A 12397-nucleotide genomic window follows, 5' to 3' on the forward strand; every position below is an offset into this window, starting at 1 on the left:
CCTAGCCTTATAAACTTCAATGACATAAATATTAGTCCTTTACAAAATACCCCATAAATCTTTTATGCTCTTTTCTATATTTTACTTCTATGTTTCAGTCTAGTTTTTTTCTTGCTCTGTTTCCCAGGTTCTGGAGTGCAGTGGTGCAATCGGACTGAAACAATCCTCCCACCTCAGCCTTCTAAATAGCTGGGATTACAGGTGTGAAGCACCACACCCGACCCAGTCTACTGTTTCTAAACATTTAAATTGTGCCTAATCTGCTGATAAATCCATCCGCTAATTTCTTAAAATTAGGTACAATATTTTTCAATTTTGAAATTTCCACGTGACACTTTCATCATTTTCACACTGTGCTAAAATTCTCCATTTTGTTAATTTCTTAAATGCAGTAATCACAGTAACTTGTGTTTGACAGCTAGAATATGAGGTGTTTTTATGTGTGAATTTCTATAAACTCTTGTCCTCTTGGTTAGTTTCTGTATATTTTGTTTGCCTAGTTTTGTTTTTGTTCTGTTTATTTAAATTAAATACCAACCATCACCTTAAGGCTGTGAACAATCTTACATTCCTCCAGAGTGGATTCCCTTTTGCTTGTGGCAGACAATTAGAGTAGGAACAGATCTTTCTCTAACCTGAAATTGAGATGATTTAAATGGAGTTTTAATCTCTGTGAGAGTTGGTCTATTTCTAGTTTGTTCTCACTCCTTGAATGTAGCTTTCAAGGGTCTCAGCTAAAAGCCTCAAGTACTTATGAGGGACTCCCTCCCTTGGCAGATGCTGGACTTCATTGTTCCCTCAGCCCTATGATCACCAAAACCCCTCTCAGCTGCTACATTACAATCAGCTAATATCTGTTTTTTTTTTTTAAGAATGCTCATTACATCTGTATTCATGACAGCCACAATGTAGAAACAATTCAAAGTTTATCAATAAGAGAATGTGGTATATTCATACAATGAAATACAAGTCCACAATAAACATGGAAGAACTACCAATATACACAACAACTTAGAAAAATCCCATAAATACCATGTATACCAAAGAAACCTGACACAAAAGAATAAATCCTGAATGGTTCCATTTATCTAAAGTTCTAGAACAGAAAAACTAAACTATGGCGATAGAAACTATATCAGTAGCTGCTTGGAAGGCAGGGTTTTCACTGGGAATGGCATGAGAAAACTTTTTGGGAGATGTATCTTTTTTTTCTGTTCTATCCTCTTTATTTTTTTATTTTTATTTTTATTTTTCACTCATAAGTTTTAATTTTTTGTATTTCACTAGGTTTTGGGGGAACCGGTGGTGTTTGGTTACATGAGTAAGTTCCTTAGTGGTGATTTCTGAGATTTTGGTGCACCCATCACCCAAGCAGTGTACCCTGTACCCAATGTGTAGTTTTTTATCCCTTGCCATCCCCACTCTTTCCACGAAGTCCCCAGAGTCCAATGTATCATTGTTATGCCTTTGCATCTTCATAGCTTAGCTCTCACATGTGAGTGAGAACGTACAATGTTTGGCTTTCCATTCCCGAGTTACTTCACCTAGAATAATAGTCTTCAGTCCCATTCAGGTTGCTGTGAATGCCATTAATTCATTCTCTTATGGCTGAGTAGTATTCCATGGTATTTATAGACCACATTTTCTTTATCCACTCTTTGATTGATGGGCATTTGGGCTGGTTCCATAATTTTGCAATTGCAAATTGTGTTCCTGTAAACATGTGTGTGCAAGTATCTTTTTTGTAATAATGACTTATTTCCCTCTGTGCAGGTACCTAGTAGTGGGATTGCTGGATCAAACAGTGAATCTACTTTTAGTTCTTTGAGGAATCTCCACACTGTTTTCCATAATGGTTGTACTAGCTTACATTCCCATCAACAGTGTAAAAGTGTTGATCCCTTTTCACTGCATCCATGGCAACATCTATTAATTTTTATTTTTTGATTATGGCCATTCTTGCAGGAGTGAGGTGGTATTGCATTGTAGTTTTGATTTGCATTTCCCTGATAATTAGTGATGTAGAGCATTTTTCCATATGCTTGTCTGCCATTTGTATATCTTCTTTTGAGAATTGTCTATTCATGTCCTTAGCCCACTTTTTGATAAGATTGTTTATTTTGTCCTTGATGATTTATGTTCATTGTAGATTCCAGATATTAGTCCTTTGTCAGATATATAGATTGTGAAGATTTTCTCCCACTCTATGAGTTGTCTGTTAACTCTGCTGATTATTTCTTTTGCTGTGCAGAAGCTTTTTAGTTTGGTTAAGTCCTATCTATTTATCTTTGTTTCTGTTGCATTTGCTTTTGGGTTCTTGGTCTTGAAGTCTTTGTTTAAGCCAATGTCTAGAAGAATTTTTCTGATCTTATCTTCTAGAATCTTTATGGTTTCAGGTCTTAAATTTAAGTCTTTGTTCCAGCTTGAGTTGATTTTTGTATAAGGTGAGAGTTGAGGAGCCAGTTTCATTCTTCTACATGTGGCTTGCCAATTATCCCAGAAACATTTGTTGAATAGGGTGTCCTTTCTACACTTCATGTTTTTGTTTGCTTTGTCGAAGATTAGTTGGCTGTATTTGGTTTTATTTCCGGGTTCTCTATTCTGTCCATTGATTTATGTGCCTGTTCTTATACAAGTACCATGCTGTTTTGGGGACTATGGCTTTATAGTATAGTTTGAAGTTGGGTAATGTGATGCCTCCAGATTTGTTCTTTTTGCTTAGTCTTGCTTTGGCTATGCAGGCTCTTTTTTGATTCTATATGAATTTTAGCATTTTTTTTCTAGTTCTGTGAAGAATAGTGGTGGTATTTTCATGGGAATTATACTGAACATGTAGACTGCTTCTGGCCAGTATGGTCATTTTCACAATATTGATTCTATCCATCCATGAGCATGGGATGTGTTTCCATTAGTTTGTGTCATCTATGATTTCTTTCAGCAGTGTTTTGTAATTTTTATTGTAGAGATCTTTCACATCCTTGGTTAGGTATATTACTAAGCATTTTATTTTTGCAGCTCTTGTGAAAGGGGTTGAGTTCTTGATTTAATTCTCAGCTTGGTTGCTGTTGGTGTTTAGCAGAGCTACTGATTTGTTTACATTAATTTTGTATCCTAAAACTTGGCTGAATTCATTTACCAGTTCCAGGGGTTTTTTGGATGAGTCTTTAGGGTTCTCTAGCCATACAATCATATTATGAGCAAACAGCGACAGTTTGACTTCCTCTTTATCAATTTGGATGCCCTTTATTTCTTTCTCTTGTCTGATTGCTCTGGCTAGGAATTCCAGTACTATGTTGAGTAGAAGTTTTAAAAGTGGGCATCCTTGTCTCACTCTTGTTCTCAGGGGAATGCTTTCAACTTTTCCCCATTCAATATAATGTTGGCTGTGGGCTTACTGTAGATGCCTTTTATTATCTTAAGGTATGTCCCTTCTATGCCGATTTTGCTGAGGGTTTTAATCATAAAGCAATGCTGGATTTTGTCAAATGCTTTTTCTGCATCTATTGAGATGATCATGTGATTTTTGTTTTTAATTCTGTTTACGTGGTGTCTCACATTTATGAACTTATGGATGTTAAACCATCCCTGCATCCCTGGTATGAAACCCACTTGATTATGGTGGATTATCTTTCTGATATACTGTTGGATTCAGTTCACTAGTATGTTTTTAAGCATTTTTGCATCTATACTCATTAGGGATATGGTTTGTAGTTTTCTTTTTTTGTTATGTCCTTCCCTCATTTTGGTATTAGGGTGATATTGGCTTCACAGAATGATTTAGAGAGGATTCCCTCTTTTTCTATCTTTTGAAATATTGTCAGTAGAATTGGTACCAGTTATTCTTTGAATGTCTGATAGAATTCAGCTGTGAATCCATCTGCTCCCGGATTTTTTTTCTTTGGCAATTTTTAAAAATTATCATTTCAATCTCAATCCTTGTTATTTGCCTGTTCAGAGATTATATATCTGTCTGGTTTAATCTAGGAGGCTTATATATTTCCAAGAATTTGTCCATCTTCTCTAGGCTTTCTAGTTTATGGGTGTAAAGGTGTTCACAGTAGACCTGAATAATCTTTTGTATTTCTGTGGTATCAGTTGTAATATTTCCCATTTTGTTTCTAATTGAGCTTATTTGGATCTTCTCTCTTCTTTTCTTGGTTAATCTCGCTAATAGTCTATCAATTGTATTTAGCTTTTCAAAGAACGAGCTTTTGGTTTTATTTATCTTTTGCATTGTTTGTTTCAATTTCATTTAGTTCTGCTCTGATCTTTGTTATTTATTTTTCTTTCTGCTGGGTTCAGGTTTAAATTGTTCTTGTTTCTCCAGTTCTATAATGTGTGACTTCAGATTGTCTATTTGTGCTCTTTCAGACTTTTTGATGTAGGCATTTAATGCTATGAACTTTCCTCTTAGCATTGCTTTTGCCGTATCCCAGATGTTTTGATAGGTTATGTCACTATTATTGTTCAGTTCAAAGACATTTTTAATTTCCATCTTGATTTCATTCTTGAGCCAGTGATCACTCAGGAGCAAGTTATTTAATTTCCATGTATTTGCATGGTTTTGAGGGTTCCTTTTGGAGTTGATTTCCAATTTTATTCCACTGTGGTCTGAAAAGTGCTTGATATAATTTTGATTTTCTTAATTTTACTGAGATTTGTTTTGTGGCCTATCATACGGTCTATCTTTAAGAACATTCCATGTGCTGATGAATAAAATGTATATTCTGTAGTTGTTGGATAGAATGTTCTATACATATCTGTTAAGTCCATTTGGTGTAATGTATAGCTTAAGTCCATTATTTCTTTGTTGACATTCTGTCTTGATGACCTGTCTAGCACTATCAGTGAAGTATCAAAGTCCCCCTCTATTATTGTGTTGCTGTCTCATTTCTTAGGTCTGGTAGTAATTGTTTTATAAGTTTGAGAGTTCCAGTGTTCAGTGCCTATATATTTAGAACTGTGATATTTTCCTGTTGGACTAGTCCTTTTATCACTATATACTGTCCCTGTTAGTCTTTTTAATGCTGTTGCTTTAAAGTTTCTTTGTCTGATATAAGAATAGCTACTCCTGTTCACTTTTGGTGTCCATTTGCATGGAATATCTTTTTCCAACCCAGTCCTTATGCGTTAGGTGAATCTCCTGAGGATAGCAGAAATTTGGTTGGTGAATTTCTTATACATTCTGCCATTCTGTATCTTTTTTTTTTTTTTTATTGAGACAGAGTTTCACTCTTGTTGCCCAGGCTGGAGTGCAATACCACAATCTCTGTTCACTGCAACCTCCATCTCCTGGGTTCAAGTGATTCTCCTGCCTCAGCCTCCCAAGGAGCTGAGATTACAGGCACCCGCCACCATGCCCAGCTAATTTTTGTATTTTAGTGGAGATGGGGTTTCACCATGTTGGTCAGGCTGGCCTTGAACTCCTGACCTCAGGTGATCCATCCACTCCGGCCTCCCAAAGTGCTGGGATTACAGACGTGAGCCACTGCGCCTGGCCCATTCTGTATCTTTTAAGCAGAGCATTTAGACTACTTACACTCAATGTTAGCATGGAGGCATAAGACACTATTCATCATGCTATCTGTTGCCTGAGTATCTTGTGTGGGGTTTTGTTTTGTTTTTTTTTTTTTTTTTGGTCATCTGTTTGTTTTGTTTTGCATTGTGTTATCGCTATATAGGTCCTGTGAGATTTGTGCTTTAAGGATATTCTATTTCGATGTATTTCAAGAATATATTTCAAGATTTAGAGCTTCTTTTAGCAGTTCTTGTAGTCCTGGCAGTGAATTTTCTCCGCATTTGTCTGGAAAAAAACTGTATCTTTCCTTTATTTATGAAGCTTAGTTTTGCTGGATATGAAATTCTTGGCTGATAATTGTTTTGTTAAAGGAGGCTAAAAATAAGATCCCAGTCCCTTCTAACTTGTAGGGATTCTTCTGAGAAACCTGCTGTTAATCTGGTAAGTTTTCATTTATAGGTTATCTGATGCTTTTGCCTCATAGCTCTCAAGATTCTTTACTTCATCTTGACTTTACATAACCTGATGACTATATGCCTAGGCAATGATCTTTTTGCAATGAATTTCCCAGGTGTTCTTTGAGTATCTTGTGTTTGGATGTCTAGATCTCTAGCAAGCTCAGGAAGTTTTCCTTGATTATTTTCTCAAATATATTTTTACAAACTTTGAGATTCTCTTCTTTCTCACGAACACCAACTAATCTTAGGTTTGAACATTTAACATAGTCTCAAACTTCTTGGAGACTTTGTTCATTTTTTAAAATTCTTTTTTCTTTGTCTTTGATAGATTGGGTAAGTCAAAAGCCTTGTCTTCAGCTCTGAAGTTCTTTCTTCACCTTCTTTGATTCTATTGCTCAGACTTTCCAGTGCATTTTGCATTTCTCTAAGTATGTCCTTGATTTCCAAAAGTTGTGATTGTTTTTTATTTATGCTATTTCACTGAAGAATTTTCCTTTCATATCCTGTATCATGTTTCTTATTTCTTTAAGTTGGACTTCACCTTTCTCTGGTGCCTCCTTGATTAGCTTAATAATCAACCTTTTCAAAATCAAACTTTTGAATTCTTTTTCTGGCAATTCAGAGATTTCGTCTTGGTTTGGATTCATTGCTGGTGAGCTGCTATGATATTTTGGGGGTGTTAAAGAACCTTGGTTTGTAATATTATGAAAATTGTTTTTCTAGTTCCTTCTCATTTGGGTAGACTATGTCAGAAGGAAGATTCGGGACTCAAGGGCTGCTGCTGTTCAGTCTTTTGTCCCATGGAGTGCTACCTTGATGTGGTGTTCTCCCCCTTCCCCTAGGAATGGGGCTTCCTGAGAGCCAAACTGTAGCAATTGTTTTTGCTCTTCTGGGTCTAGCCACCTAGTGAAGCTACCAGGCTCTGGGCTGGTACTGGGGAGTCTCTGCAAAGAGTCCTGTGATGTGATGTGATCTGTCTTCAGGTCTTGCAGCTGTGGATACCAGCACCTGCTTTGATGGAGGTAGCATTAGAGTGAGGTGGACTCTCTGAGGGTCCTTGGTTGTGTTTTTGTTTAGTAGGCTGGTTTTGTGTTGGTTGTCCTCCAGCCAGGAGGTGGTGCTTTCAATAGTGCATCAACTGTGATTCTATAGGGAGGATGCAAACTTGCCCTAGGGACATCTGATTCAGTATTCAGGTTTCTCAGCAGTGGGCAGGGCCATAGAGCTCCCAAGACATTATAACCTTTGTCTTTGGCTACCAGGGTGGGTAGAGAAAGACCACCAGGTCGGGGCAGGGATAGGAGTGTCCGAGCTCAGCCTTTCCTTGGGCTGGGCTTGCTACGGCTGCTGTGGGGAATAGGGGTGTGGTTCCCAGTACAATGGAGTTATATTCCCAGGGGGATTATGGCTGCCTCTGTTGAGTCATACAGGTCACCAGGGAAGTGGGGGAAAGCTGGCAGTCACGGGCCTCACCCCTGATCCCATGCAGCCTACAGTCCTAAAGGCTGGTCTTACTCTCACTGTGCCCCTCCAACAGCACCAAGTCTATTTCCAGGCAGCTTGTGACCAGAGCTGAGAACTTGCCCCAGACCACAAGCCTCCCCACTGAGAAAGTAAGCAGACACGGTTTTTTAGCATCTCAGAGAGCCTGCAGTTGTGATCCAGTTCCTTCAAAGGGTCTGAGGGTTCTCTCGGCTTTCCTGATACATTCCTGTGGTAGTTCTTGGAGCAAAAGTTCAAGATATGGTTTTCACACATTGCTCTATCTGAGCAGAAGCTGCAAGCTAGTCCTAAGTCTTGCCTCTGGGAGATGTATCTTGATTAAGATAGCGGCTACATGGAGATACAGATCTGTCAAAGACTCATCAAGCTGAACTCTTAACATTTATGCATTTTGTTGTATAAAAATTATATCTCAATGACATTTATAGAGTTAAAACTAAAGTAAGCACACAATTCATTATGGTGAGAATTATCAGAAAAAAAAAAACTTAGAGGTACTAAAATTGGTTATCTCGTGAATGAAATTGGAGAAACATCAGATATTTTGCATTTAAAAATGTTTGTTTGTTTGTTTTTTAAGTTCCAGGGTACATGTGCAGGATGTGCAGGTTTGTTAAAGAGGTAAATGTGTGCCGTGGTGGTTTGTCGCACCTATCAACCCATCACCTAGATATTCAGCCCAGCATGCATTAGCTATTTTTCCTTATGCTGTCCCTCTTTCTGCCCAATAGGCTGCAGTGTGTGTTGTTCCCCTCCCTGTGTCCATGTGTTCTCATTGTTCAGCTCCCACTTTTAGGTAAGAACATGTGGAGTTTGTTTTTCTGTTCCTGCATTAGTTTGCTGAAGATAACAGATTCTAGTTCCATTCATGTCTCTGCAAAGAACATGATCTCATTCCTTTTAATGGCTGCATAGTATTCTATGGTGTATATGTACCACTACCACATTTTCTTTATCCAGCCTATCATTGATGGGCATTTCAGTTGATTCCATGTCTTTGCTATTGTGAATAGTGCTGCAATGAACATACACATGGGTGTATCTTTATAACAGAAGGATTTATATTCCTTTGTGTATATACCCAGTAATGAGATTGCTGGGTCAAATAGTATTTCTGATTCTAGACATTTGACAAGTAGCCACACTGTTTTCCACAGTGGTGGAACTGATTTACCTTCCCATCAACAGTGTAAAAGCATTCCTATTTTTCTACAACCTTATCTGCATCTGTTGTTTCTTGACTTTTTAATAATCGCCATTCTGATTGTTATGGGATGGTATCTCATTGTGGTTTTGATTTGCATTTCTCTAATGATCAGTGATGTTGAGCTTATTTTCATACATTTGTTGGCTGCATAAATGTTTTCTTCTGAGAAGTATCTGTTCATGTTCTTTACCCACTTTTTAATAACTTTTTTTTTTCTTTCTCGTAAATTTGTTTAAGTTCCTTGTAGACTCTAGATATCAGACCTTTGTCAGATGGATAGATTGCAAACATTTTCTCCCATCCTGTAGGTTGTCTGTTCACTCTGATAGTAGTTTCTTTTGCTGTGCAGAAGCTCTTTAGTTTAATTAGATCCTATTTGTCAATTTTTACTTTTGTTGCAATTGCTTTTGGCATCTTCATCACGAAATCTTTGCCCGTGCCTATGTTCTGAATAGTATTGCCCAGATTTTCTTACAGGATTTTTATAGTTTTCAGTATTACATGTAAGTCTTTAATCCATCTTGAGTTGATTTTTGTATAAGGTGTAAGAAAGGGGTCCAATTTCAATTTTCTGCATATGGACAGGCAGTTCTCCCAGCATTATTTATTGCATAGGGAATCCTTTACCCATTGCTTGTTTTTGTCAGGTTTGTCAAAGATCAGATGGTTGTTGATGTGTAGCCTTATTTCTGAGTTCTCTATTTTGTTCTATTCATCTGTGTGTCTGTTTTTGTACCAGTTCATGCTGTTTTGGTTACTGTAGCCTTATAGTATAGTTTGAATTCATGTAGCATGATGCCTACAGCTTTGTTCTTTTTGCTTAGTATTGTCTTGTCTATACGGGCTCTTTTTTGGTTCCATATGAATTTTTTTAAAGTTTTTTTTTTTCTAATTCTGTGAAGAATGTCAATGGTAGTTTAATGGGAATAGCATTGAATCTATAAACTACTTGGGCAGTATGGCCATTTTCACAATATTCATTCGTCCTATCCATGAGCATGGAATATTTTTCCATTTGTTTGTGTTCTCTCTGAGTTCCTTGAGTAGTGGTCTATAGTTCTCCTTGAGTAGGTCCTTCACTTCCCTTGTTAGCTGTATTTCTAGGTATTTTATTCTCTTAGTAGCAATTACAAATAGGAGTACATTTGTGATTTGGCTCTCTGCTTGTCTGTTGTGTATAGGAATGCTTGTGATTTTTGCACATTGGTTTTGTATCCTGAGATGACAAGTTGCTTATCAGCTTAAGAAGCTTTTGGGCTGAGGTGATGGGGTTTTCTAGATATAAGAAGATCATGTCATCTGCAAATAAAGATGATTTGACTTCTTCTCTTCTTATTTGAGTACCCTTTATTTCTTTCACTTGCCTGATTGCCCTGGCCAGAACTTCTAATACTATGTTGAATAGGAGTGATGGGAGAATGCATCCTTGTCTTGTGCCGGTTTTCAAGAGATATGCTTCCAGCTTTTGCCCATTCAGTATGATATTTGCTGTGGCTTTGTCATAAACGGCTCTTATTATTTTGAGGTATGTTCCTTCAATACCTAGTTTATTAAGAGTTTTTAACATGAAGGGATGTTGAATTATATTGAAGGCCCTTTTCTGCATCTATCAGTTTATCACGTGGTTTTTGTCTTTCGTTTTGTTTATGTGATGAATTACATTAGTTGATTTGCATATGTTGAACCAAACTTACATCCCAGGGATGAAGCCAACTTGATTGTGATGGATAAACTTTTTGATGTGCTGCTGAATTCAGTTTGCCAGTATTTTATTGAGGATTTTTGGATCAATGTTCATAAGGAATATTGCCCTGAAGTTTTCTTTTTTTGTTGTATCACTGACAGGTTTTGGTATCGGGATGATTCTGGCTTCCATAATATGAGTTAGGGAGGAGTCCCTCCTTTTCAATTGTTTGGAATAGTTTCAGAAGAAATGGTACCAGCTTCTCTTCATACCTCTGGTAGAATTCAGCTGTAAATCAGTCTGGGCCTGGGGTTTGTTGTTGTTGTTGTTGATTGGTAGGCTATTTATTGAGAATTGGCTAATATCTTGGTTGATGAGGCAGTGTGAAATGTTACGCTTGCATCTCTGAGCTTTCCTGTCACACAGAACCCTAAAGTCCTTGTTGCTTAGGAGCTCTCCAATGCCTTTAAACAATGGTTCTTAAATCCACTTTTCTAGCATTGTTGGTGGGAGAGTTGTTCTGATGCCAGCTAGCCTGGCAGAGCTCAAACAACTCATTTCTACACCAAAAAGTCAAACTCAAGTCTTACCTACTCCAAAAGTCTTCTCTGTTTACTCTGGTCCCTAAAGTAAACAGAGTTCTACTCTGTGAACATTAATGACATTTTTAGTTATTCTTCATATACTTTAGTATACAGTTCCATTCTTTTTAAATTTGCCTCACTAGTCTATTAACATAATTATACTGAATCATATTATATATGTAGAATTATGTTACTATAATATGCAATATAATAAACCTATATACATGTAGGTAGTAAATGATATCTATTATTATAATTATATAATCTATAGAAGTATAAGTTGATATCCCAGCACACCTCTAAACACTCCAAGAGCCCAGAATCTAGCACTTATGTTCCCTTATATTCATTGCTGGGAAACTTGGAGAGCCAAAAGAAATATAGAAGTAGACTCACTTGTTACACTTATTTACCTGAAAGAGCAGAAGTCATTCAATATAAGCAGTGTCTAACATAGTGCCTCTCCATACTACCTATTCAGCCAATAATAGTTCCCTATCCATTTCCTTTAAGGAAGAAAACATCGCCACGCCAAGATGGCTGAATAGGAACAGCTCCAGCCTCTAGCTCCCAGAGTGAGTGACACAGAGGACAGGTGATTTCTGCATTTCCAACTAAGGTACTGGGTTCATCTCACTGGGGCATGTCGGACAGGGGGGCAGGACAGTGGGTGCAGCCCAACAAGTGAGAATGAAGCAGGGTGAGGCATCACCTCACCCAGGAAGCACAAGGGGGAAGGGAATTCCCTTTCCTAACCAAGGGAAACCGTGACACACAACACCTGGAAAATCGGGTCACTCCCACCAATACTGCGCTTTACCAAGGGTGTTACCAAATGGCACACCAGGAAATTATGTCCCTCGTCTGGCTCAGAGGGTTCCCATGCCCACGGACCATCCCTCATTCCTAGCACAGCAGTCTGAGATCTAACTGCAAGGTGGCAGTGAGGCTGAGGGAGGGGTGCCCGCCATTGCTGAGGCTTAAGTAGGTAAACAAAGCGGCCAGGAAGCTCGAACTGGGTGGAGCCCACCGAAGCTCAAGGAGGCCTGCCTGCCTCTGTAGACTCCACCTGAGGGGACAGGGGGCATAGCCAAGCAAAAGGCAGCAGAAATCTCTGCAGATGTAAATGTCCCTGTCTGACAGCTTTGAAGAGAGTAGTGGTTTTCCCAGCACGGACGTTGAGATTTGAGAACGGACAGATTGTCTGCTCAAGTGAGTCCCTGACCCCCTAGTAGCCTAACTGGGAGACATCCCCCACTAGGGGCAGACTGACACCTCACACCTCACATGGCCGGGTACCCCTCTGAGATGAAGTTTCCAGAGGAACGATCAGACAGCAACATTTGCTGTTCAGCCATATTGACTCTTCTGCAGCCTCTGCTGCTGATACCCAGGCAAACAGGGTCTGGAGTGGACCTTGAGCAAACTCCAACAGACCTACAG

General features: G+C 38.4%; 1 long non-coding RNA gene across 1 annotated transcript in view; it reads left to right on the top strand.

The window, feature by feature from the left end:
* The first annotated feature begins 7459 nt into the window (after positions 1–7459).
* The window catches only part of LOC117095418, a 28953-nt gene continuing 24015 nt past the window's right edge, over positions 7460–12397 (top strand). Inside the window, exons 1-2 of the long non-coding RNA XR_004441969.1 lie at positions 7460–7920; positions 11468–11573. This is a non-coding gene — a long non-coding RNA (uncharacterized LOC117095418). The remainder of the gene's footprint in view (positions 7921–11467; positions 11574–12397) is intronic.

Source organism: Trachypithecus francoisi, unplaced genomic scaffold, assembly GCF_009764315.1.
Source record: "Trachypithecus francoisi isolate TF-2019V2 unplaced genomic scaffold, Tfra_2.0 Lachesis_group13, whole genome shotgun sequence".
NCBI lineage: Eukaryota > Metazoa > Chordata > Mammalia > Primates > Cercopithecidae > Trachypithecus > Trachypithecus francoisi.